General features: G+C 40.2%; 1 protein-coding gene and 1 long non-coding RNA gene across 5 annotated transcripts in view; both read left to right on the top strand.

Annotated features, from left to right (window-relative positions):
- Nucleotides 1–27,647, top strand: part of LOC131692685 (BAI1-associated protein 3) — a 409,713-nt gene that overhangs the window by 205,838 nt on the left and 176,228 nt on the right. The gene's annotated exons all lie outside the window — the stretch shown is intronic.
- Nucleotides 19,723–20,317, top strand: LOC131692687 (uncharacterized). Its single transcript, XR_009306040.1, has 3 exons — nt 19,723–19,859; nt 19,974–20,143; nt 20,202–20,317. It is a non-coding gene; the product is annotated as an uncharacterized LOC131692687 (long non-coding RNA).

The following is a 27,647-nucleotide window of genomic DNA, read 5'->3' as shown; positions in this document are numbered from 1 at the left end:
TCCCATATAAACTGAAATGAAAAATTTTCAAAATCAAATTTGTAGTTTTGATGCCAAATGCCTTTAAAATGCATGAAACATTGAGATGTTTGGCAAAAATTGACTTTTTTGGACTTTGGTACATTTTTGCCTTTCTCATATAGAAAGATTATGCAATCACTCTAAAAATCGTCAATCATACTGGCCCGAGGGGGGTATGCAATGAGGAGTTGCTACTTTAAAATTAAAACTAGTTTAAAATTTCTTAAGTTGAAAAATTTCGGCAGGACGTGGACCTCCCGGATCATTCTCCATGATCCACTGCTGGTTTCAAGCGATGTTTCAGTATCACATAGTTTCTCAAGATCGTGGCTGTCGATCCGTTGTATGTATGTGCAAATCGTACTGAACATGTAATATTCATTTCCTCCATCGTATTGAACATAACCAGCCATGTAATCGTAGTCTGGACAAATGAGACAAGCACAATTGCACCACTAGGTGGATTAAAACAGGTTTTTATTTTGGGAATGCGTCGAGTTGAGACGAAAACGTAATATGATTAATAACGAGGATAACACTTTCCGAATGTAGAGAGAAATTTATGAAAAATTACATTCGACTCTAGCAGGTTCTGATCGATTTTGATGAGCATTTGATTTTTGTTGTATGACCAATTATATGTATAGGTCAAATGTTTAAAAACAGTAATTTAAGGTCAAGATAGCATCATTATGAAACCGCCAATTTCGGAGGTTTAGTATCTTCAATGAGTTTTACAAACGTTAAACAGCGCATCATTTGATAAAATAATTTTGACGGTGTATCGTCCAAGAAGTATTTATGGTGAATTTTCGCAGGTTTTATTCATGACTACAATAAAGTCTCAACAAATTCACTAAAGACACGAACCTTGTTACTATTTTCTGGAAAATAATTCTGCATAATTTTAAAACTTTAAAAATTATGGTTTCGGAATTATGCCGTTTGGACAGTATGATCGATTTTCACCAAACCTCCACCAAACCGAATTTCTGGCTACACCGCTGACCGTAGAAACAAAGTCGTTCTACACTCGTTCACAAGAAACTTCTTCGAATGCTTAATATCTATTATAATACATTGACACCCCAATTTTATCAGCCAAATATGAATTGCCAAATATGATTTTTTTTATTGCATCGATCTACAACAATTTTTAGGTAGCTTTCAAGGGGTTATTTTATAGACGTCTTTCAAAATTTGGCGAACCTATTCCAATTCGTATACCAATTAATTGGTATACTTAAGGGTTTATATGTTGCAGATAGAGAAAATACTAAAATTTTCAGCTTTTTTCCTACACAATATTACGAAAACTTATTAAACAATTTTTCCTAATAAGTTTGTGAAAATTATAAACTATTTGAAATTTTTTAATAGTTTTATTTTTTATTTAACCTTGATTTTTTAATAAATAGTGACCATCGCTTCACAACGTAGTCTATTTTTCATGGCTTGCGGTGAGTACGATCTCTCGAATTGCTGAACTGAAAATTATGGAACAGAAATTAATTTTTAGTGTTCTTTACAGATTTAACTCGCCGCGCAAATAGCTCTGAATTAGACCCGCTGGTGCCCTAAGACGATTTCGCTAGATTTTCGGAGCACTGTGAACCCAGTGCATTAACGCAAGTGACGGAAGGCTATCGAAAAGTTTCGTGAAAATGAAAATTCCAGTAATGATGATGATTTTCCCAAACGGTTCGTTTTCGAGAGGTTTTTATTTGTTCTTTGACATTAGGATTAGCGATAATAATTCAAATCAAGGATACTACTGGGAAGTCACCTTTAGAAAAAGTCGATGTCGAAGTAAAATTTAGAACTATGCAGGCATGCACTTCAGAGATAGCGTGATATCAGGAGCTGCGATTTCATTTCAACGCTTTTTTGTTAAAAGGGCGATACTTACAAATGTAAACATAAGGCTTTTTTCATACATGCGAATGATTAATAAATAACCCCTTTAGGAAAATTCAGTTTTCCCACCACAATTCAGATATTTTATTAACAGAGCATTAACAATAATTCGATGGTATGTCTATTTTATGGACCATTTTTTCGCTTTCCCATTGATTTGGTTTGACATTTCTAGCACTGATGTTGTCCTATGCTGATTTGAGCGATTCTTTGAGTCCTGCCACTATCCCATGTAGTATGTGTATTCAAAAACATCGCGAAGCATCAAGTTCTAAATGTTCTCAAACGATATAACATCCGAAGAGAGTGATAAGAGTTATAAGAAATGTCTCATCACACTGTTAGGTGGATTAAAAGCGTTTTTTATTGTTAAGCTCTGTCTTGTGTATATTCGAATGAAAAGATATGGGGTTTTTATGCCAATTTGAGAAGAGTTAATGTTTCACTCAAATTGGCTTTTCCCCATCCCCCCATATTCATTAAGACCAACTAGGTCAGATGATTAATAAATAAATAAATAAATAAATTTTAGCTACTCTCACAAGTTGATGGGTCAACTAATCTATAATACGAATTCCAAACTGCTCGGGAAGAAAAAGAATTCTCATTGATAAGTAACATCATTGTAGTTAGGATGATTTCTTTCAAATAATTTACTAATAGAAGAGAGTAAACAAATTGGTCGATAGCTAGATGCTTCTGCTGGATTTTTATCTGGCTTCAGAACTGGAATAACCTTGGCATTTTTTCATCTTTCAGGGAAGTATGCTAATTCAAAATATTTGTTGAATATTTTGACCAAATATCTCATGGTGATTTCGTGGAGCTTTCATATTTTTTAACTTTTTCATGATGGATTTGATCTCATCATAGTATGTTTCAACAATCTCGTCGCTCTCTAACGCTCTCAAGCTCAAATAAAAAAAAATACGACTTGTAATTTCAAGAATGTTCTTGTCTCAAAAGCATTCCAGGGACACTTTCAATGGCCACGGGCTTTTCGACGAATTTAAATACTTATTCTGGTAGTTCGAATCATTCCTTTGTCATGGTATTGTTTTGTATAGGGCTCATAAACCCATATCTCCAGAACGATGCAAAAGAAGCTTCATCCACCAAAGATATTTGCGATTTATTTCGCAAGCAATTCAGCAGTGTTTTTACATACGATAAACTGAACTCTTCATAAATCTCTACTGCTGTTCTAGGAGTTCCATGTGGGCTCCCCATCGGTCAACATCCTCGTATCACTTCTGATGCAGTTATTACTGCATGTAGAAAGCTAAGAAAATCATGCAACGTCGGTCCTGATGGGATCCCAGCGATTGTTCTAAAACAATGTTCTGCTAATCTCGCTACACCTTTATCGTGCCTTTTCAACGACTCTCTGCGATCAGGGATTTTTCCTAACTACTGGAAGCGATCCTTTGTTTTCCCGGTTTTCAAAAAAGGATGTAAACGCGACGTGCGCAATTATCGCGGAATTGCAGCCTTGTGCGCTACATCCAAACTATTCGAGTCAATCGTCCTGGATTTTGTCACTCACAACTGCCGTAACATAATAGCTGAAGAACAACATGGATTTATTCCCAAGCGACCTACCAGTACAAACTTAATTTCATACACATCATACATAACTCATGCACTCCAACAAAGACATCAAGTTGACGCGATTTTTACAGACCTTACTGCAGCTTTCGACAAGATCAACCACCGTATAGCTGTTGCCAAACTCGAACAGCTGGGCTTTAATGGACCTTTTCTTAATTGGTTACGTTCTTACCTATTTGGCCGTCAAATGAGCGTTAAAATTGGAGATACTGTTTCCCTATCATTTGCTGCTACCTCCGGAGTTCCACAGGGCAGCCACCTGGGACCCATAATCTTCCTGTTATACATGGACGATGTCCACCTTTCACTAAAATGTGTCAAGCTTTCCTATGCCGATGACTTCAAGCTATTCACCATCGTAAAATGTCTTGATGATGCAAGACTTCTTCAAAGCGATCTAGAAATCTTCGCTAATTGGTGCAGCAACAATCAGATGGTCTTGAATGCATCTAAGTGCTCCGTAATATCCTTTACTCGTAAGCATTCAATAATTATTTTCAATTATGAACTTTAGGGCAATAATCTTCGGATAGATACTTCTGTTAAAGATCTAGGTGTAATTCTTGACTCAAAGTTAACATTTAGAGACCATGTTTCATACGTAACATCAAAAGCTTCCAGAACACTTGGATTTATCTTTCGTACAGCCAAAAATTTCAGAAATGTGCACTGTTTAAAGTCTATCTATTGCTCTCTAGTACGCTCGATATTAGAATATGCATCAGTGGTCTGGGCACCATTCTATCAAAACAGCATCAGCCGAATCGAGACCGTTCAACGCAAGTTCTTACGATTTGCCTTGCGCCATCTTCCCTAGAATGATCCGATAAATTTGCCCGCATACGAAGACAGATGTAAATTGATCGGTCTAGACCTGCTCAGTTGTCGTCGCAATGTCGCAAAAGCTTTGTTTGTCTCCGATATTATTCAAGGTAATATCGACTGCTCCGCATTACTTCAACAGCTGAACTTCAACAACCATCGTCGTGTTTTGCGATCCCATACTTTTTTCCGCCTTCCTGTTGCTAGAACTAATTATGGTCATAACGAACCCATAGCCAGTATGAGTCGTATGTTGAATCAACTCTCTGATGCCTTCGACGTTAATTTCTCCCGAGCCACCATAAAAAAAAAGTTTTTTGAAGTCATAGCCACTGTTTAGTAGCTTTCGTTTATAAAATTTTTGTGTTATGTTGTAAGTAGTACTTAAGCAAGTTTCACTTTTTGAGTTAGACATAGTTAATAGGTACTGAACTTACTTGTATGTTCTATCATTGTATATTATTTATATTCTGTGTATTATATAGTAATTAGCTTTTTGTCATTAGGGTTAGCATATTGCCTGTTGACAATGAAATGATGAGAAGGTTTTATGCCTACTGGAGAAGAGGCGAAAATGAGCTTCACTCCAGCGGGTTTTTCCCTGCTCCACAAATAAACGAGTTCCGTACGAAACAATTCGCAAGTGATAAGGATGGGTGGAGACTGCATTGTAATCGAATGAATGTACGGCAATGCAAATGAATACTATTGACAGTGGCCTTATCTCAGTTTACTATTTCCAATTACGAGTTAAAATACTGGACCTGAAAATTCTATTCTGCACAAAAATCATTTCTCAGATATCTGTGACCAAAAAGACATCTTTTAATTCCAAGTCAAATTCCTGATTTCTAGATTTCCTGATGGCTAACTAAGGCCCATCAATAAAGTAGAAACAACAGATAGTCTTAAAACGCCGTCAAGAAAAGACGAACGAAAACGTGCTCTTTGCAATGGGATTTTTCACGAACACTTCAGAATATTCTAAAACAATGGTTTTGGAAATCTTGAAATTCGTTTTATTCATTTACTTCATTTAAGCTGAGTAAGGATTTTAACAAGAAAAAAAATCACTATTTTTGCGATTTTTGGAACTTTGGGTAAGGAGAATTGACAACAACTTTTGTGTATTATAAAGTATCATTTCAATAACATTCTAAAATTTTTAATGCAAAAATATCGACAAGCGACTCGGTGATGAAGCTTTTTGTACAACGTTTCGGAAAAACACACGATTTGCGGTGTTAACTGTCATTCACAAAACTACTTAACTGATTTATTTCAAATTTCGCATACATATTCTATGTAAAAAAACCTAACCCCTACGTTGAGTTTTTGTGATAATTTTTCAATAAAGGGTGCTTTTTACTTTTTCTTCGATGTTATTTTTTTTTCTTTGTAATTTATTTATTCAGGCTAATAACCATAACGAAACCGTGTGTTTCATTTCTTCGATGTTATTCGTGGCGGACTCGAAACTATGCTTATCTCACATCTAGTTGCTTGCCAACTTTGCGTGTGTTCGGAAAACTAATGAATACTACATCAGTGATATGTGTAAGAAACGTCTCATCTCACTGATAGGTGGATTAAATCGGTTTTTCTAGATGACATGGGTCAATGAACTACTAATAAAATAATGTATTTTTACAATAAAAACAATGTTAATTTGGAAATGCCGACGTTTTTTCCATTTCCTGTAAAATATGCTAAATGTGAGTTAGCCCCTTTTGGACGCCAGCCATTCAGTTACTCAGCATACCTCAAAACTTCAGGTAGTGTACCTTTTTAAATAACGAACAACTTTGTTGAAAGTTGCATAATTATTGGAGGTTGCGGACAAAGTTATTTAACTTCGAAAATCAAAAGAATGTCCTATTCTAAGCATGTGCGAGAAAGAGAGGCAGTATATAACATTATATTAGAATTTTACTTGGGCTGACGACTGGATAAAGATTTATTGGATTTTCAGCTTTTGCGGTCTGATTAATTAGAACGGATGATTTATACTGCCCGACGTTTCGGCCACTGGTTATAGCCTTAGTCAAGGGAAATACGTTATCGTTCTTCGTTTGAGCGTCGTTTGCCGACGATCGGAGGTTATTTTAAAAAATTAGCTTCAAATATGCCGTTATGGTGGGTAGAATTGTTCAGTTTTCCCATCAGTCTTTTTTAACTACTGTACACGACTCAAAGACACTTTAGAAGATGGTTGGGGCAATGTTGGCATATTTGAAGCTAATTTTTAAAAAAAGGTTTTAATCCACCTAGCGGTGCCTTTCTCAATCACGAACGTTTCTTCGATTCCATGATAGATTATGTTCATTTTAAACTTTCTAATGAATAAATTACATTTTATTATACATGACCAGTGATGTACCGAATCGGGTTTTTATAATTTTGCTTAAATCTTAAAATTCTGATAAGTTTTGGTCAATTTAATAGTTGTCTAATCGCTGATCGAGCTGGAATATTTGACTGCGGAGCAAATGAGACACCAAAAATCAATTTCGCAAAAACAGAACATGCTTTGTAAAACCCGATTTAAATATATTAGAGTGTAAACATAGGATATAAACTTCAAAAGTTAAAATCGATACCTATAACAGTCGAAAAATAAATCTTCAGTATAAAAACACTAAGAAATATATCCGATTTTTCCAAAGGACTTTTCTTTATTCGACTCTGAATCCTGAAGGTTACGTTATACGAATTTTGCTGCGAGATAATTATACTGGAGGTTCATCCTTGCCTACCTTTTCGGGTGAGAACTGTCTAAGCTATTCTTATGCTGAAGGACTGTCCGATTTTTACGCTTGATTTTTACATTCGATTTTTACATTCTAAGATATTTTCAATGGATTTTGAGAAGCATCCTTGCAACTTTTTTTGTCGGTCGTTCAAATATAACTGCTAGATTTTTAAAAACGTTAAATGAACTTCCTAAAATCGATAAAACGAAAAAAACCCATGTTTCGCTCAAGTTAAAATGATTTAGGAAAAACCCGGATAAAGCCCAAAAATAAAAACCCTGAAAGATGGGATTTTTCCCAGCGGTATATCACTGCATATAACCGATCCGTATGAATTTTTTTTATAGATATCTATGGCGATTATATACCTTTCAATTGGGACTAAGTTTGTGAAAATCGGTTCAGATATCTCCGAGAAAACGATGCGCATATTTTGCTAACATGTCTGCACAAACACACACACACATACATACACACACAGACATTTTCCGATCTCGACGAACTGAGTCGAATAGTATGTGACACTCGGCCTTCCGGGCCTCGGTTAGGAAGTCGGTTTTCGGAGCAATTGTATAACCTTTCTATATGAGAAAGGCAAAACCTCCAATCGTCGGCAAACGACGCTCAAACGAAGAACGACTTTTGCGTTGTAGTGAGTGCACATGAGAAAGGAACATAAACTAAATCGCGACCTACATCCACTCCCTTAAACCAGGGTGTCATCGATACTTATGGGATAATAAAATGTAGGAAAATCTATGTGGCTTGCTAACGTTCTTCTTTAAAAAAAATACGACAGGACCCAAGCTAACGTAATCCGGTATGATTCTTCTTATCTCTCGGACACATCCGTATTTTTCCCAGGAAGTGCGAAGGGTACTTTCTACGCTTCACAAAACGCCAGGATAATGGCATAGTGGCAATTTTTTAATATTCATATTTATTTTCCGTTGGCCTCTGTCCACACAGAGTACATATCACCGACGCACGCCAGCGAGGTGACTTTACCATCTGGACTAGAGTGACAGGAAAAAAATGACCCCTATCGGCCCATGCCTGAGTCGATTCCTAGTCCCACCAGGAGTACTTGCTCCAAATTTGAAGCAAATTGGACAAGTCTAGCTACCGGACCAACGTGCCTGCAGTTTGCATGGGATTTTTCGACAATTTACATGGAGAAAACCCACTAACTCGCATTTTCGCCGCTAGGTGGCACTGTGTGCATCATTTTATCACTGTAAGTGAAAGTAAGAAAGATAATTTAATTGCCTACAACTTTTTCGAAAACTGTTAGTGGATCTGGCTTTGTTAAAAGAAGTTATTAAACTTTTAATGAAGTGATGTCTGAGTCAGTTTTGCATGGGGCCTAGCGGTGGATGTGGATCAGTACTTGATACGCACGAGCTAAACATTTTGTGTAATAATGGTTAGGTTTAGGTCAATAGTATGTTCAGAAGATTTACAGTAAGTAAAACGAGTCATGTTTTGGTTAGAAAATATTAGTTCCACATTTTACCGCATAGAGGGCGCCAACACTAACTTTTCAACGGAAAGAGATAGAGATTAGGTGTCTTCCACAAAGTTGTAGATCAAGATTTTTTAAATAACTCTTCCGAACATGTTGATATTCTATCTCACTTCTATGAAAAGTTAGTGTTGGCACCCTCTATGCGGTCACAGGTGGAACTAAAATTTTATAACCAAAACATAACTCCTATTATGTTCTACAATTCTTGTGAATATACTATACAGCTAAATCTAACCATTATTACACAAAAATGTATAGTTGGTGGGAATCGAGTACTGATACACAACCATGCACTGCTAGGCCCCATGCAAAACTGACTCAGACATCACTTCATTAAAAATTTAATAACTTCTTTTGACAAAGCCGGATTCACTAGTAGTCTTCGACAAAGTTGCAGGCAATTAAATTATCTTTCTTATTTTCACTTTCAATAATAATACGACGCATACAGCGCCCCCTAGCGGCGAAAATGCGAGTTAGTGTTTTTTCTGCATGTAAATTGTCGAAAAATCCTATACAAACTACAGGCACGCTGGTCCGGTAGCTAGACTTGTCCGATTTGCTTCAAATTTGGAGCAAGTACTCCTGATGGGACTAGGAATCGACTCAGGGGTGGGCCGATTGAGTTTTCAAAAATTCTTAATTTTTCTGGGCACTCTAATCTGGACTCCCTTTCAACACATGGACCGGGATTCAACGGCTTTTCTTCCAAGAACAGAGAGATTTTTCGCTTCGGAAAATTCTAACGACTTCGGTTGGGGTTGAACTCAGACCTCCCGGGGTGAGAACCAGTCACGCTTGCCAATCACGGTGGTTACCAGACTTCCGGACGAATGTAATTCAGAGTTCCACAAATCTCTTCTTTCTTGGGTGTGCCGAAGTTTGATCAGGAGTAGGTTCATCCCGTTGCCTTTGCGGAAATCAATTTATATCTGACAGTAAACCATTTGCTTCTACCCAATTATCGGGGCGGAGTAGTCTCTACATCACTTTTACTTGAAAATTATCCCGTTTGCAAAGCTGTGATTATGAAAACGCACATTCTAACCACGTCTACAAATCTCCTGCGAAATCAGATATTTATTGATAAAATGTAAAACTGATTTCTAATGTGAATTCCTTAAACTGAAAACTTAAAATAATCGCAGCTTCTACTTTCGATGAGCTCATCTAACTTCGTAAACGAGTGACAACCGCTATCTGCATCTGAAACGGGTATGGTACTGGCAAAAAGATGGGTACTGACGTTTAAACAGCATATCAGCTATATAGTCGCAAAGGCATCACGCTGTTTGGGGTTCATAATGAGAATATCTAAGCACTTTTCAGATATTTACTGCTTGAAATCTCTCTACTGCTCACTCGTTCGATCAACTCTGGAATATTGTTCAGTTGTGTGGAACCCTCATTATCTCAACGGTGTCCATCGAATTGAGACAGTACAGCGCAGATTTGTTCGGTTTGCCCTTCGTCGATTGCCTTGGAGCAACCCTCACCAGCTGCCAAGTTATGAAAGCCGGGGTTTGCTTATTGGACTCGATACATTGCAAGTGCGACGGGATCTATTCCGTGCTATGACAATTTCGGATATTTTGCAAGATCGAATTGACTGCCCCGAGCTTCTCAGTGCGATAAATATGAATGTTCGCCCTCGCGCCCTTCGCAATAATTTATTCCTCCGATTACCTCTTCGCCGGACTAACTATGGAGTAAACGGTCCCATCATTGGTTTGCAGCGGACCTTCAACAGAGTGTCATCCGAGTTTGATCTTCACATTCCACGTAGCAGATTACATGTTGACTTTTTAAATAGATTAAGAAATTATCATTAGGACCACACTGTGTCTGTTGATATTAATTAATTATAAATAAATATTGGGTAACCACTTCCGAGACGTGTTTGGAAATTTTTCATTCTACAATACGGGATATCGATTTGGGCTATTAGATGAATCCTATAAAACTCTACTTCCACTGTTGATGGAAAAACCGATCTAAATCGTTCTAAAACATGAAATATTCTGCAATTTAACAGAATTGGTTTTCAGATTAACTATCAAAGTTTACACATAAATTTGTGTGTAATTGAAACAGAAACGCTTTCTATGCCAATCCGAGCTTTGGTATCTACACTAACAATTAAAACAACTATTTTATTATTGGGAAAGTATCAATAAAATAAACTTTATTGCCGTTGCGAATCAGTTCAGTATTCAATTTCATTGCACTTTTCAAACAAACCAATTGTTCTACACTACTCGTCATTTTTTCGTCCCAACAATAATACTAGTCGTATTATTTTACTGACTGAAAATTCGTGCTTCGGTGACATTCCAGTACACTTCATACCTGTTTAAGCACAAAACTTTTTACTTCATTATTTCAATACGAGTTTGCAGGCACGTTTCGTGTCGACAAACCGCCAAATGCCAATTCCAACTTCAATCGACAGAACAGAAGTCTCATTGGGGAACTCAAAACAAAACGTGTTTCGTGTGAACACTTGCATGAAAAAGTCGTTTCATCTTGCTGGTTGCTCAATTTTGATCCCGCCATTTGCCAGCAAAATCGAACAGATTGCTTTGCTTCCACACCTGACGCTGCACAAAAGATAAGCGAAAACTAACTTTTCGCCAAATCATTTCGACAACAAAACCGAAACCGGTAAAATAGTGTTGATACGGCGCAAAACTCGGCAGAGCCCTTGTCCGTCCGGCGGTACAGAGGTCAACCGAAAAGCGACCCATAAAGTTCAAGTCTAAAGCTAAAATAACAAAAACGTCTACACAAAAGTTTTTTTTTCTCCTGCAACCTTACACAGAAATTTGGCACGTTGAGTTTTTTCTCTTCAACCACCAACCACCCCCCTCGTAGGTACGTCATTCAGTGGTACTCTCCCAAAGGTGGCAACTCGAATGAGTTTCATGGAAATTGGACAAAAAAAAGTAAGGCAAAACTTTTTAATAGAAATCACCGTTTCGCTGAATACTGTCGAAGTGGGAAAGAAAACTGTGGTGGAAAAATGTGGTAAAGTGTAGCGAATTGTTGAGTCATTGTTTGACTTGGAGCTGTGTTTTCCACAGTGCTTCCGAGTGCGCGGAAGTAATTTCTAGAACACGCTCTCTGTGCTAATGAGAGCCCGAGATCCGGCTGATGCCAATCAGTGCCATGTTTATGCCGAGCAGAACATTTCAACTTGATGGGGAGGGGGGACAAAGTTGTGGCTCATTAGAAATCAATTGGATGCTGCGTGTGTCACGGGTGTTGGAATTTGTTAAAAATCTGATTTGCGGGCATGTTTTAGGCTGTTTTGGAAACTTTTGGAGGATTTTCGGCAGAACTGATCAAATACTACTTTGGAGAAGGTCAAGGCAGGGAAATTTTCTTTCATACTTCGTTAGGAAGCTGGAATTTGTTGTAGCTAAAAATAAAGATTTTAGAGACAGACTCAGACCGGAACCGGTCCATAACCGCTATGTTATTATGAAATGTTTTGCAATTACCTTCGATAAATACTTATTCTATTTTAAATAAAAGTATCAAAATTTGTAACGTGAGATTACAGACAATCCATTAGTCAATAATTCCACAAAGAGATTGTAGAGTCACGGGTTTGCTTCTCTTTTATTGCTTCTCCTTCAACTTCAAACAAACCAGTCCATTTAGCAGCTCTGATCATATGTCTTAAGTGCTGTAATCTCTGGGTTATTTCCAACAATAGTCGACTGGTTAGGTTTTCTAGATAATTGATGCAGCTCTCTTTTAAAGAGATGTTATTATCAACAATACTTACAAAATCAAAGCGTTGCCTCGTGGAACGTAAATCTTTTAATGCCAAGCCTCTAAATAGCAAAATACGCAGTCGACACTTAAAATAAATGCTTTTTACACAGAGTCTGTAATACCACTCTCGGGCGATTTTATACTTATAAGTTCTTTTCTCTTTTAAGATCCCATGCGGCAATCAAAGTAAACTATTTACTAGGGATCTTTTTTGGTTCCATTTAAGGTCGCAAACATGGTGTCCGGCCATAAGGCCGAAGTTCACTGGGCCCAAGGACATTCAGCCTAATGTCCATTCGGCCTAATGTCCAATTGGGCCTAATGTCTTTCGGCCTAGTGACCCAGCGTCCACAAACATCTGCGCAAAATTTGAAGTCGATTGATTATGACCCGGCGTAGCGCATTGTATTTAAAATTTGTATCGGAAATCATATGGGAAAACATACTTTCTTACATTTTCCTTTCAAAAGACCCCAGATTCAGCTGAAGAATGCAACCGGTAATATAGATGCACTGTCCAGGATATGCTTAACAACTTTGCCGAAGGAAGTATGGTGCTAAAGTGTTCCTGTAAAATGTTATAGCTCCGACAGTTCGATTTAAATGTAAAATCTCAGGGTTTTTTGGCAACACTGCCAGGATAGCAATGGTATGTAGATTTAATGATGAAATAACATCGTAGTTTTTTTTTGTTTTACCGTTTTTGTACGTTCAAATGATTTGTTCGAAAGCATTTGTCCCATTTCATAGACGTAGTTAGATGACGAAGGAGTCGGAGAAGGGTGGAAGGAGTAAAGGAGACAAATTAAAAAAGTACAGTTTCGTATGGAATATTACCTAGTTGGTATGTTCAGATGAATTATTCAAAAACGTTTGCTACTACGATTTAATAGGACGATCTTTTTTATGCTGTTCGATCAACGGCAATAAATGAGGTTGATAGATTGGGTTTCATGCAAGGTATCTTGTGGACTCGTGGATAGCGGTTTCTCCGCTTGTTGTGTTGGCGATCACGACATCGAGCATATTGTATGGGAAAGCGCCAAATATTATTGAGAATTCGTCCTATTTCGTTCGCGTAACTCGCTATTGCGCGTAGATCTCCTTTCGTCTGCTCGCAAATTGCACCTTGGGGTTGCGTTGCGTTGCGTAAGCATGGTATACTTCGTAGATTGCAGACTGATGACTCTCATTTCCAGCCAGACTACTTGACGAGCATTGTTTGGGAATAACAATTGATCTAGTTCGAGCGAGATTTTCACCTGAGAGCCACCATTGCGGGCCACGACCATCTTTACCGTAACTTGGGATGAGAAAGGAAGTATTGATGTGGTACCTACTAAACGGAAGGCCCCGACTCAGTGACACTCCCATAAGTACCACGGATTGGGTAGTGGGTGGGTTGTTAGTCAGGATTCGCTTCATATTTTTGCATTGCGACTGAGAATATATTTTCGTGCATGTTTGAATAGTTTAAAGGCTGTAGGATACGTAAATCTTCTAGGCGTTTAAACTCTGGCTAATCGTTTATCGAGATTGTTTCATCGAAAACAACTTGAACTCCGGGCAACCGTTTGTATTGAGTGTTGTCGACAATGTAAAATGGACCATAAACAATGAGTTTAAATGTGGTATGGTGGAACATTTATAAATTATGTCACGCAAAGATTGCCCAATACTAACTAACTCTCTGTCACATTACCACGTTATTTTTCCCCTTGGTGTAATACGAATCACTTTTTTTTAGTTTTTCCTTCATTTTGTAGTAGCACTTTTATGCCGCTACTCGCAAAAGTATTCATGTTCTATGGAATTTCCTTATACATGGCGCAATCGTGCGTAAAACGGCCGATTGCGTCAATGCTTCCCTCCCATTTATGTCACAATTAGTCATATCTCTTCCTCCTAATAGCGTGGCAGAATTTATAAATGATTCTTATTGGTATAATCACAAGCATATTGAGATCCCGTAACGAATATTACAATGAAGACGCGAAACAGAAAAAATATAAATGCTACGTTCCTAAACGATATTAACATCATGCACGAATCAAACACCCCCCGTTTCCAAATAGTACGTACATATTCTTAGCTCAGTATAATTGACTGATGAGTTAATGGACTAAAAGTAAAGCATTAAATATGACCATAATACATTTGATCCTCGTGCTGAAATGATTGCCGCAAATTGGTAATTACATTTGATTTGATCTTGCAAATTGTCAATTCTCCACTTTCATACATAATTCAAAAGTCATTCACTCAGACAAGACCATGCGTATTTCCCACACGCATTAAAGACCCAGTTGATTCGTTTCCTAGTTGGTCAAATAAATTAGTTTGCTCAGTCTAAAGAAATGTCAACTCGATTGGCATCAACCGGCGGATACGTGTTCCCTTACAATGCCATCAAATGAAAGTACATTTGAAATTACATACGACAAAATATGTGCAATTCAGAATATAACAAAATGAAGATTGCTTAATTATTTGCATTTAAAAAAAGATCGAAAAAAATTAGTTGCATAACCAAGGTGGTTCATTTTCAAAGATAGCATTGCTGATGAATCACTGTATAAAATTGGTGATAAGGGACGCGGACGAAAATAGCTGACCACCGCCAGCATTATTGCATGTTGTGGGGAGGAGAAATAAGCTAAATTATTTCAAGAATGTGTCCCGCGGTACATGGTGGGGCTGTCTAAGACTATCGACTCAGTACTTCCCCCGTATTTTCTGAGGAAAATGTGCGAATGTACTTATGCACTTACTCTAAAAAAATAATTAGTTTGGATCCCCTTCCGGATGATAAGAATACGGATTCCTTAGCATAAGAGGGGGCCTTAGACGAGAACATCAACGAAAGACCAATCAACTTCAACGAGTTTTTCAGTATCACCCGCCAAAGGACACTTGAGAGTTAGTAGACCTCGTGAAGCAATGGGGACCTTGTTCGATGGCTACACTCTAGTGTCCTAAAGGTGTTGACAAAGAGATATGGATCGAGATTTCATTCGTATTATTTCCCGGGTCATTTTATATTACACATTGGATGCTCATCTTCGGTGTATTGGACTTGTGGAAAGCGGACAGTGCACTTGTGGGGATTATTATAACGACATCGAGCATATTGTCTGGACGTACGCGGAATATTGTGGTTTCAGTAATTGAATTTCCTTTGGGCCCGAGAAACGCACGCGTTTTCCGATGTTTCCTATATGTCCCTTATTTACCTCTTCCTGAAAACAATCAATATTCAAATGTAGCCCTTCTTTTTCTCTTTTTCTCGTTCTTAGAAGTTCCCTGTAATGCCGTTATGGCTCTAACTCGCATCTGAGCGAAACTAAATGATTGTCTTTCTTTTCACTATTGTGCTGGCATCATTCGAAATTGAAACCAAAAATGATCTGAAAGACTGTCCTATTTTGAAGGAGTTTGGCTATGTGTCCTAGCAGGAACAAGCCGATGGAACGCTGCGTGCTATCGTGGCAGTCCACCATCCCTGACTCGTGCCTGATACTGTTTTCAACCCAATGCTGGACTCCGAACCCCTGATAATGTCTTTCTCAGGCTAATAGGCTATTTGTTTTAATTCCGCGAAATTATATTCATGGAAAAATTAGAACAAAAAGCTTGACTACTTATATTTCTAGTAATAATTATAATTATAATGTAAGATATTTTGATTTCACTGTTATGAAGAAATTTTAGTTTCAATTACGAATCAGACGTGTTAAATTAGTTAAAAACCAGAAAATACCATTGCGAAGAGCACGCAAACAAAAAATACTACCCCGCGCCGCGTGTACGTGGAAACAAAACTTCAGAGTACGGTTGCCCCAAACGAGTGCGCGACGTTTGGCATAAATACGTTAGGCATAAATACATTAGGCATAATGGACGATTGGCATAATTCACAAAAGTAAAAAAAAAATATCGCAAGGCTTTCGCTATTATAGAGATTGCAACCTTACGCTTGTTAGAAAAAAGAGACTCCAAAATTTAAAATAGCAAACGATATCTTTATTCCTTGCAAGTGTAGAGCTTTTCACTATTTTTCCCGTGGACGAAATGAAGAAAGTATTCATTCATTTAAGTGAACAGATTTGGTACAAGCACGAAAAAACTCCCCATCATAGCAGACAATTTTCGTAATTCAATTTTTGATGGCCTCGAGAATATAATCATTGACCTTAATAATATGAGAGATAATCAATCCAGAAGCAGCAATATTCGTATATTCGTTTAATGAATAATAAAATGCATCATTCTTTCTTTCATGAGTTGTTCTTCAAGGCTGTATATTTTCTTCTTGGGCAATTACACCTTGCATGCATGTAGGATCTAATCTAAGTTAACCCTTTCATTTCCAACTTGTTTGTAGTGTACATAGACCATAAGTACCACGAAAAACCCGTTTCGATAGATGCTTCTTTCGCAGTGCTGGAAGCTGCTTACGATGCTCAATACAATTCTCCTAGAACATTTTCAATATTCTATATCCTAGAAAAAACTAGTCGAAGACGATCCAAATTGATACGTTTTAACAGATTTCAATAATAATGAGAAATAACGAAGATATATCAAAATTCCATTTATCAATGCTAACTGAAAATATCTCTGGTAGCACTGCTCCAGCGGAGTTCTATCAGGCGAATAGCGACAACTTCAGTTCTAGGAACAATAAATTTTTAGCGCTTAAATGAAAATCCCAGTTGCTAGGCATATGCGTTTTTGTGAGTAAATTCTGCCTAAATCAAAAGTTATAACTATTTAAAAACGTTGTGTTTACACACAATATGGACATGAAAGGGTTAATATGCGTGATTTATACCCTAATACGAATGAGACTGATTTTAAACAAGAGTGTTTAACCTATTTTAGTTATATGCAATTTATCGGTTGTTCGACGAGAAATTAGCGCAAACTAAGTTTCCGCATGTCAAGCATTCGTTCTCAATTTTATACAGTATATACAGTAGAATAAAATGTTTATCGAATTTGATCAGCTTCCAGAGTAATTCTACAATTTCAAACAATGTCTAACATTTGTGCTCTTAACACCCGAGGCCGTCAACGCTAAAAGCGATTTTCTTACAATGATACTTCAATATGATAATTTATGCCCAATCGTCCATTATGCCTAACGTCCATTATGCTTAACGTCTTTATGCCAAACGTCCGTATGCCTAACGTATTTATGCCTAATCGGGTATACCCATGTCTATGGTGGTTCGGTTTCTCCCCAGACCCCGCTTTTTACGTATTTTGTTATGCTGGAGATGATTGATCTGCCCAATACTGCTTTTATAATCTGATCTTCTTTACCGACGAATCAGAGTTAATCATATATAGTGTTCCGGAATCGTTTACTAGTTATGAATATCGTATATAATCTTAGATTGTTTCGCATTTACAATCGTAAATACATTCTCGGGAATCGCTTTCATGTTGAAAATTATCGCGCTTGACGTGTCTATTGTTGTCAGAAATCGTCAATTCCAATAGCTATGTACGTATATCGCCTCCAGTTTGGTACGTATATGCTGATGTTATGCATGTTGTGCGACTTTTTTAGTGTGATATAAGCACGTATTATTCAGAAGTAACTTGGATATACCATCAACATTGCTAGCTGGGTGCCGAGCCCAAATCGAATAAATAAGCATTGTCAACACTATCTACCTTGCCTGGGTGCCCGGACATTCCAATATCACTGGAAACGAATGGGCCGTCGAATTTGCCAGGGCAGGCACAGCGGTTGACTTCGTTGGTCCTAAGCTCGCTCTGCCAATTTAGACAATTTGGATAATAGAAAAAAATCGGTCATAGGCTTCATACAAGCACCGCAATAATTGAAGAAATCTACAAACGTGTCGCCAAACAACCGGCACCTTGTTAGGACGACTGAAATTCAGAGATATACTACAGTTCAATACACAATGTGGTAAAGAGCATTAGGCTTACTCCCATGCGATTTGTACTACTTGTGACTTTCATATACTCACTGTTTGATTTTGTGCTATAATATTTTTCAACTCTTCCTAATCTACTTCCTTCTTCTTTCCTTACGCTCAGGAAATGATAAGAAGACATAGCAAAGCACAAATCCTCGACCACATACTTGCCATTTGAGGCAATATTTTCTAATTCCTGATTCTATGACTGCGGGGAAATGGCTCAAGTATGGCATACCTCCAACAACGTGCAAGTCGTACTCGAGGACACTCCAAACTCGCCAGTGTTGCCACGCCAATTGAAAAATCGTTAAGTAGAAGACCCTAACTTCAAGGAAACTCAGAAAATGATTGTAAATGAGAAACAATAATGAGATATTTTCGTCCGGGTGTGCAATTTGCTGTCATTTCCTGGTTTGTCACCAAGAAAGTGATTTCGAACGATCTATTCCTATTGAAGTATGAGCTGTGGTAATTACTTCAGAGTTTAAGATTGAGCGTTCGAAATGCTTATAACACGCTGACGAAGAAGAAGGGCAAAAAATTGTTTATAAATAGGAGTGCACCATCAATCTCCACGTCCTGTTAAGATACGTATACGCAATACTCTAACGTGAATAGCTGACCGCAAACAACCGCATTAGCTTGCTTAGGGCTAGACTAAATAACGGGAACCTTGTTTGGTCCTAGCTTTGTAATTTCGATTACGACTGACATTAAATAGTCACCCAAGGGCCACTCGATCCTTTTTGGTAAGTCTTGACACGACACTGGATGGTGTGGGGAGATTGTTACCGGGTATTAGAAGAGGTTTGCGTTTATACTCCTTCGCAGTAGGTAAATTCAGAGATTGACAATTGGAGAAGAGGATCGACATTTTGTGGTATAGAAAACTTCGCACCATATCACGTAGAAACCGTTCAAATGTCTTCCTATTCTAGTGTCTGATGGCCGCTGGTACTAGCAGTACTGGTACTGATAGTACTGGACCAGCAATCCATCGTATAGCACTCCGTATTTAACCAACAAGAACTCGGCGAAAATGGTTCAACCAACAAAACTTCCGAAACTGTAGCAAAACGTTGCCGTTAAAAACCTGACAGGAAAAAACGAGACCACGCCTACTGATTCAAAAATTGTATTGTCAAGCGTATGTATCTTCTTTATCGACAGTCCAGATTCTAATAGCAAAAATAATAGGGGACTAAATCCCCTCCCGAAATTTTTCAAAAATAAATTAAAAAAACCGGCGACTTTTAACAAAATTTGTTGTTCATTTGGTTTAAACAAATTATTGAGAAAAAGTTGAAGAAGGGTATGATCGCGCACAATTTTCCCTACGTTGTGACTTTTGCGTAACGTTTCACCAACGACGAAAGAAATCTCCTTACTCGACGATGGAAGCGAAAATACCACGGCAGCGGGATGGACTAAATGCACTAACAGCAGTTTGGATCACACAAAAAGGTAAGATTTTATTTCACTGCACTTTAATTCCAATTTTCCTTTAGGCGATGTTCACTGTTCGACGGTCAAGAACTACTGAATTTTATTTCTTCGTTTCAAAAACCAACTACCTAGGAAACAGCTGATCCGTACAACACTGTACATGCGGAACAGCGGAAAATGAACCTAACTTTTGGTAGCAACATAACAGCGTACTAGATGCCTACAGTGACACTTCGCTTATCTACTTCAACATCACCGTCTCCTTGAAATAACACATTTCAAAACAAAACAAAACAATTTCGGTAATTCTACATGCTTCACATTACAACTATTTACTAATATTTTCTTTTTCTTTTACAGCAAATCATCCAGATTGGGCCGGTTGTGGGTTGGTGGCCAGCAGCTAATTGTCGTCGTCGTCTCCTGATGCAGCAGCGAAATCCGGCAGCAAACAGATTTTAGTGATCGGACGGCTGATTGTACCACGAGCAGTGCGCAGCAGTACAACTCTTGCTAGCCCATCCGGGCCCGGGGAAGTTGACTCAATTCGAGCAAGTGGCCAACGGATTGGTGGTTGCAGTTCATCTACGACGATGACCATACGCCCAGGCAAAATTTGTTCGTTCCGCAAATGCTTGGTGGTATCCTTTTGCAGTTCCTGCAAATATTCTGAGCGCCAGTGTTTCCAACATTTTTGAACGTGCAACTGCAGCTGCTGATAATGATCCAGTCGGTTGACCGGAATGTTGTGGTGATCTGGGTCGGGCAAGGCGAGGATGCTGGTGCCGATAAGAAAATGGGCCGGCGTGAGAGCAGCAAGATCGTTAGGATCATCAGACATTGGCAGTAAAGGACGTGAATTCATCATTGATTCAACCTGCGTGAGCACTGTGCTGATATCCTCAAACGATAGGCGCGATGGACCCAACTGCCGAAATAGATGCTTCTTGGCCACTTTGACTGCTGCTTCCCATAATCCGCCGAAATGAGGTGCCTTCGGTGGATTTAGATGCCAAGTGATTCCTTCCTCTGCACAATACGATGAGATTTTGTCGATTTCGTTCTGGTTTTTGAGCATAGCAAATAATTTTCCCATTTCATTTTTAGCCCCTTCAAAGTTTTTGCCGTTGTCCGAATGAATGTGCGCTGGACGTCCTCTTCTGGCTATGAACCGACGGAGTGCACATAAGAAAGCCTGCGTTGTCAAATCACTCACGAGCTCTAGATGAACAGCTTTGGTGGCAAAGCAGACGAACACGGAAATGTAGGCCTTCGTCGGAGAGGCACGTTTGTGGATTGGTTTGAGATAGAGCGGGCCAGCATAATCTACACCGGTGATACTAAATGGACGGCTTGGAATGATTCGATGGACGGGTAGCTGACCAATTTGCTGCTGCGCAGGTACAGGATTGAGTCGAGTGCATCGAAAGCAGTTTCGTACGGTACTGTGCGCCAATCTGCGTCCGTGCAGTGGCCAAAATTCCTCGCGTACTGTTGATAATAAAAGGCGCCCACCGGCGTGTAGCATTCGGCGGTGATAATATTCCATTAGTAGACAGGAAAGCGGGTGGAAGCTAGGCAGTAGGGCAGGATGTTTTGATTGGTAGGGCAGTTGGGATAACTTTAATCGACCTCCGACTCTCAAAACTTTCTCTTGATCCAGAAATGGGCTCATTTGACGGACGTGCGAACGCTTTGGAACCGAATTCCCTTTTTCCAGCTCTCTGATTTCCGGGGCGAAGGCTTCTTGTTGTGCAAGTCGAACTATTAACGTTTTGGCTTTCGATAACTCTTCCACAGATAATGTTCTCGCTGGATTCGATGTGGGGGGAGGCTGAGTTCTGGTTCTTGTACGTGTATTGACTATAAAACGGATACAGTATCCAATGACGTGAAGCAGGCGAGTGAACGATGACCAGCGAAGAAATAACGGATTGACCGATGTGTTCAATTGCACAGCTGCTACGACGTGTCGCACTTCGAGTACATCATCAGCAACAATTGGCGGGGTACGAGTTTTCCATTCTCCTTCGGTCAGTGACAACCAGCGGGGGCCTTGGTCCCACAACGTACTTTTCAGAAAATCTTCTACCGACATTCCACGGGATACTAGGTCAGCCGGATTTTCGCATCCAGATATGTGCATCCACTGGCAGCCATGGGTATAATGCTGCACCTCAGAGACTCTATTCCCTACGAACGTTTGCCAAGTGTTTGGAGGTGATCGAATCCACTGCAGCGTGACGGCGGAGTCCGACCAGAAGTACGAGGCAGAAACTTCAACATCTATGGCCTGCTTGATGCGATCATGCAGATGCGAAGCCAAAACAGCAGCGCAAAGTTCAAGACGGGCAAGGGTGAGACGCTTTAGTGGGGCGACTCGTGACTTGGCGGCGAGAAGCTGAATTCTTACGTTTCCCATTTCGTCTTTACAGCGGGCGTACGTGCATGCACCGTATGCCGATTCGGATGCATCTGCAAATGTATGCAACTGGATGGTTGATTGTGGAAGGAATACATAGCGGGTTACTCGATAGGCAGAGATTTTGGGCAGCTCCTGATGATATTTATTCCACTTATGACAAACGTTTTCAGGAACTGGCTCATCCCAACCAGTCGATAATAACCACATATCTTGCATTAGAATTTTGGCTCTAACTATGACCGGAGCAATGAGGCCAAGTGGGTCGAATAATTTCGCAATATCCGATAAAATGGAACGTTTGGTAGGTGCTTCATCGCGATGCTGCACATGCGAATCGAACCGTAGAAAATCTCCTTCCGGCTCCCAGTTAATTCCAAGCGCCTTTATTGTTTCATGGGGGGTGAATTGTAATGTAGATTGGGTGCCAATTTGATCGTCGTTCAATCCCTGCAGAACATCAAGCCGATTTGATGTCCACTTACGAAGTTCAAATCCTCCCTTCTCGAGTAATTCGCTAAGCTCTGTGCGGAGGTGAATGGCTTCGTCTACCGACTTTGCCCCGCCGATGAAGTCGTCGACGTAGAAATTTTTTCGTAAAGCCTTGCTGCCAAATCGATACGATCCTCCTTCGTCGTTTGCCAATTGCTGAAGCGTGCGTGTTGCGAGAAAGGAGGACGGAGCTAGACCGTAGGTCACAGTACGCAATTCGTACGTTTGAATAGGCGATTCTGGAGAGAACCGCCATAAAATGCGCTGCAATGGAGTATCGTCGGGGTGCACTAGAACTTGTCGGTACATTTTTGCCACGTCTCCGACGAGGGCGATCGGGTATGTACGGAAGCGAAGAATCATGGCGAGTAGGTCATCCTGAACCACTGGTCCGACGCAAAGAGCATCGTTGAGCGAAAATCCAGTGGAAGTTTTTGCTGAGCCGTCAAATACGACGCGAACCTTTGTCGTCGTGCTGGATTCTTTAACTACTGGGTGATGGGGTAAGTAGTATTCTATACCACAGCTAGTATCTTCGGGTTTGACCAGCTGCATGTGCCCAAGCTGAAGGTACTCCTGCATGAATTGGTGGTACTCCTGCTTCAAACTGGAGTCTCGTTCCAAACGTCTCTCTAGAAATTCGAATCGGCGCAATGCGTTTGTTTTAGACTGGCCTAGCATAACGGCGAAGTCTTGCTTTCTGGGTAAACGAACCATATATCGTCCTTCGGAATTTCTCGCAACCGTTGACTGGTAAAAGGACTCACAATGACGTTCTTCGGTGGAATAGTTGTCCTTGGTAGTTAGTTCCTCCATTTGCCAGAATCGTTCTAGACTTTCCTCCAAAGAGACCATCGATACAGCTACTACACTGCAAGAGTTGGAGGTACATGTCAAGCTTGGTATAGAGAAAGCTGAACCCGCAGAGCCTGCCACAATCCATCCGAAAACGCTATCTACTAATAACGGAAGATTGCCGTGCAGCTGTATTCGAGACGCGGTTGGGAAGAAAGAGTAAAAGTGTTTAGCGCCGATGACCATATCGATTGGCTGGCTTTTGTTAAATGCTGGGTCCGCCAGGAACAGGTCCTTTGGAATATTCCACATCTTTGTATCGATGGTTTGTGCAGGTAGGTCGGCGGTGACCTTATCCATCACAAGAAAGTTAACGCCGCACGAAAAATTCTCTTTTCTTGAAGTGATCTGGGCGTATACCGATTCACGTATCGCCTTGGATAGCTGACCGGCACCTTGAACAGTAATGTTAACGGGACTCCTTTTCATACGAAGAATTCGTGCGACACGCTCTGAAATTAGATTCGGCTGCGATGCACTGTCCAACAATGCTCGCGCTGGATGTGCATGTCCGAATGCATCGATCACGTTTACGATGACTGTAAGCAAAAATACGTTCTCGCGTGGTTGTTGGAGAGAAGCACTCGTTTCAATCGAAAGAGGTATTTCCGTCGCCGCAACGGTTGTTTGCCCACGATTGTCGATGGAATTGGTTGGAATCGGTTGCCTAGAATCCGGGTGGCGCGAAATATTCTCATTGTTGGGCTTTCTAGGACCGTTGGATTGATCGAAATGCAAAAGAGTGTGGTGACGCTGGTTGCATTTTCTGCAGTTCAGATCACAGGGACAGTTGCGAACGAAATGGTTCCCTTTCAGACAATTGTGGCACAGTCGCCTCGAGTTGACTGCCCGCTGTCGCTCAGCCATCGAAAACTGAATGAATTTCTCGCACCTCGACAAAGAATGGGCCTGGTTGCACACCGGGCATTTAAGAGAAGAACCAGTGGTAGAAGCACAAGCAGATAAACGGAATTGGGAGTGCCTCTTGAAGTGGTGGGAAGATGCAATGTCGCTACTGGAACCGGGGTTGGAAGCAGGCTGGTGATTGACGGATATCGACTCTAGAACTCGTGTTCTCCTCTGCAGAAAATCTATCAAACAAGTGTAGTTTGGGTTATCTACTGTAGATGCGTGGTCTTCCCAGGCCTTGAGGGAATCATCGTGGAGGCGCGTACACAGCAGGTGCTCAAGAAGGGTACTCCATGCGTCGGTCGGTTCCCCCAATTGGTGCAGAATTTTTGTGTGGCGCTCGAATTCATCTACCAAGCTATGTAGCGTTGCAGCAGTCTCCTTCTTCATGTGCGGAATGTCGAAGAGTGCCTGCAGATGTCTCTTTTTCAAAAGATAATCATTGGAATATCTACCTTCAAGTGCTCCCCATGCTAGTGAGTAGTTAGCAGAACATATAGCAATGGACTCGATTAGCTGGGCAGCCTCTCCCTTAACGGCAGCCTTCAAGTAGTGGAATTTTTGAATAGGCGGAACATCAGCATTATTGTGAATCAGAGCCAAAAACGTATCGTGGAAGGTAAGCCATTGTTGGTAATCCCCATCGAATTCGGGTAGCGAAATCGTCGGGAGTTTGATGCCAGAAAGAGCGGAATTAGCATGCAGAGAGTGAGGGATACTAGCGTCAGGAAGTTGAGGCAATTTAGTAAGCAAAGAAGCTTTTATTGTAAAAAGCCGAGGTTCAAAGTTGGCACGAATTGATGCATGGTGTGCCCTACCTTCATTATCTATCGCTTCAGCTTCCAGTTCAGCTTGCACTTCCTCCAGCGTAGTCCACATCGTGTCCAGGTACTCCAACCTCAACTGTACTTGCGCCTGATCTCTTTCAGCAATATAGTCCTCTAAAAAAGCCTCTGCCCGACCCAAAGCCTCGACCACTGTATTTCTCCTCGTTGTCAGCTGGTAGATTCGCTGGTCATCGGCCATCTTGAATGGCAATGATAAATGTGGGTGGTGCGATCCGCAAAATACGTAGATCTGTTGAAATAAAGACCACGGTAGACCCGACGGATAAAATGAATCTACTTGGAAAGGTACTCACCTTTTCCAAGGCAAGAAAAGCCTTGAATTTTTAATACAACAGGAACAGGTTACACTGCACGTGATGGACGTCAGCAGTTTGATTTCTATCGAACGATAAGTGCAGTAAGCAGCTTAATTCCGGAACGAAAGGAAGCGTTCTCCTCAAGTTATTACAGCGATGGCCGCAGGCGACGTTAACAAGATGGCGTCGGATGTGTAAGGCGATGGACCTCAAGCCCACCGGATACGGCGCAAGGGCCGGCAAAGTAATCCGAAGAATGGCGCAGGGGCCGGCGTATGAATTGAGCGTAGAACCTGGCTGCCTACCTCTTTGCTGATGAAGCTGATTCACCAAGATCGTCCTTCTTGACACGACAGTCGAAGTTGCCGAAAACTCGAGAAAAATGCAATGCAGAAGAAAGAAACGGGTATCTAGAGCGCACCAGAAAGCACCAAAAAAGGATTGGACAGAAACTAACCTTCTGCCTGAAGGTATCAGGCCTTGTACGAATATTTCCCAACAGCTTGTATCCAGAACTTGCGATGGCGGTCTTCGGGTATTCAGCAAGAATAGACGGCGTCTACAAATGGCGATTTGGCGAACGTTTAGGGTGTTTTCCAGCAGCGCAATGGCGTTTTCCAGCGAATCGACGATGGTGGAACCGATCGTTTGCAGATGGCGATCCTGGTCACGGCACCAAATATGATCGCGCACAATTTTCCCTACGTTGTGACTTTTGCGTAACGTTTCACCAACGACGAAAGAAATCTCCTTACTCGACGATGGAAGCGAAAATACCACGGCAGCGGGATGGACTAAATGCACTAACAGCAGTTTGGATCACACAAAAAGGTAAGATTTTATTTCACTGCACTTTAATTCCAATTTTCCTTTAGGCGATGTTCACTGTTCGACGGTCAAGAACTACTGAATTTTATTTCTTCGTTTCAAAAACCAACTACCTAGGAAACAGCTGATCCGTACAACACTGTACATGCGGAACAGCGGAAAATGAACCTAACTTTTGGTAGCAACATAACAGCGTACTAGATGCCTACAGTGACACTTCGCTTATCTACTTCAACAGGGTATTTCTAACCACCAAAGACATTGATCACGAAATTCAGTGTACTTTATGCTTTTGCTCGAGCCAGTGCGAAGCGAACGACAACAATAGTAACTTTTGTATTGTGTGCCTTGTTCGAAAAATAAAAAAAAACTGTTACTATAATTGTTGCTGTAGTAATTTGTCGAGATCAGTGAGTAGCAGAAGCAAGAAGAGGTGCTTCAATCAAATACGGTGATTATAAAATTATTGATGATTCGCTTAAGACCGAGCATTCATAATGTGGAACAATTCCTTAAGGTGTAAATGGAGGTCAGACCTTTGGAAGCCGCCTTTATCGAGTTCTACCATGTCAGGCATTTAGCGCTCAACAAATTAGCCCAGACGAAACCATTGAAATCAGATATTCGCGAACATAAAGGCAGCAAAACTACGATGATGACACGGAAATGCGCAATAGTGAGATATAAATAAACCACTCCCGCCCCCAAAAACATATTTGACGAGGAAAAAATATTTCCTCTGTTCGTATACAAGTTTCCACGTGCAATGACTAAGCGCTTGCGCGAGATCTGTCGGACAACCATTTAAACTCGTTACATAATTTTTATTGTTTACATAAGGAAATATATAAAAGACCCACGACCCCGTATGTTATTTTCAAATGATTATTTGAATTGCACACAATTTTGAATTTCTGTCTTAGGTCAGTACACACTGTGCACTCTGTACTATGCTACACAAAAAGTATTTCAATTTGTCTGAGAACGATTCAGCCGAGAAGACAGTTTTTGTTTCGCGTCATTTTAACGCAATACCATTTTTATTGACGCTTCATTTCATTTTTACGAGGAATTCGTTCGGTACTAATACACTGTTAATCCGTGATATCTGCAACAAACGCGTTAAAGAAAATTCTTTTAAAAGTGGACGGGTCAA

Source organism: Topomyia yanbarensis, chromosome 3 (genome assembly GCF_030247195.1).
Source record: "Topomyia yanbarensis strain Yona2022 chromosome 3, ASM3024719v1, whole genome shotgun sequence".
Taxonomy (NCBI): Eukaryota; Metazoa; Arthropoda; class Insecta; order Diptera; family Culicidae; genus Topomyia; species Topomyia yanbarensis.
This window is presented reverse-complemented; position numbering and strand designations above follow the sequence as displayed.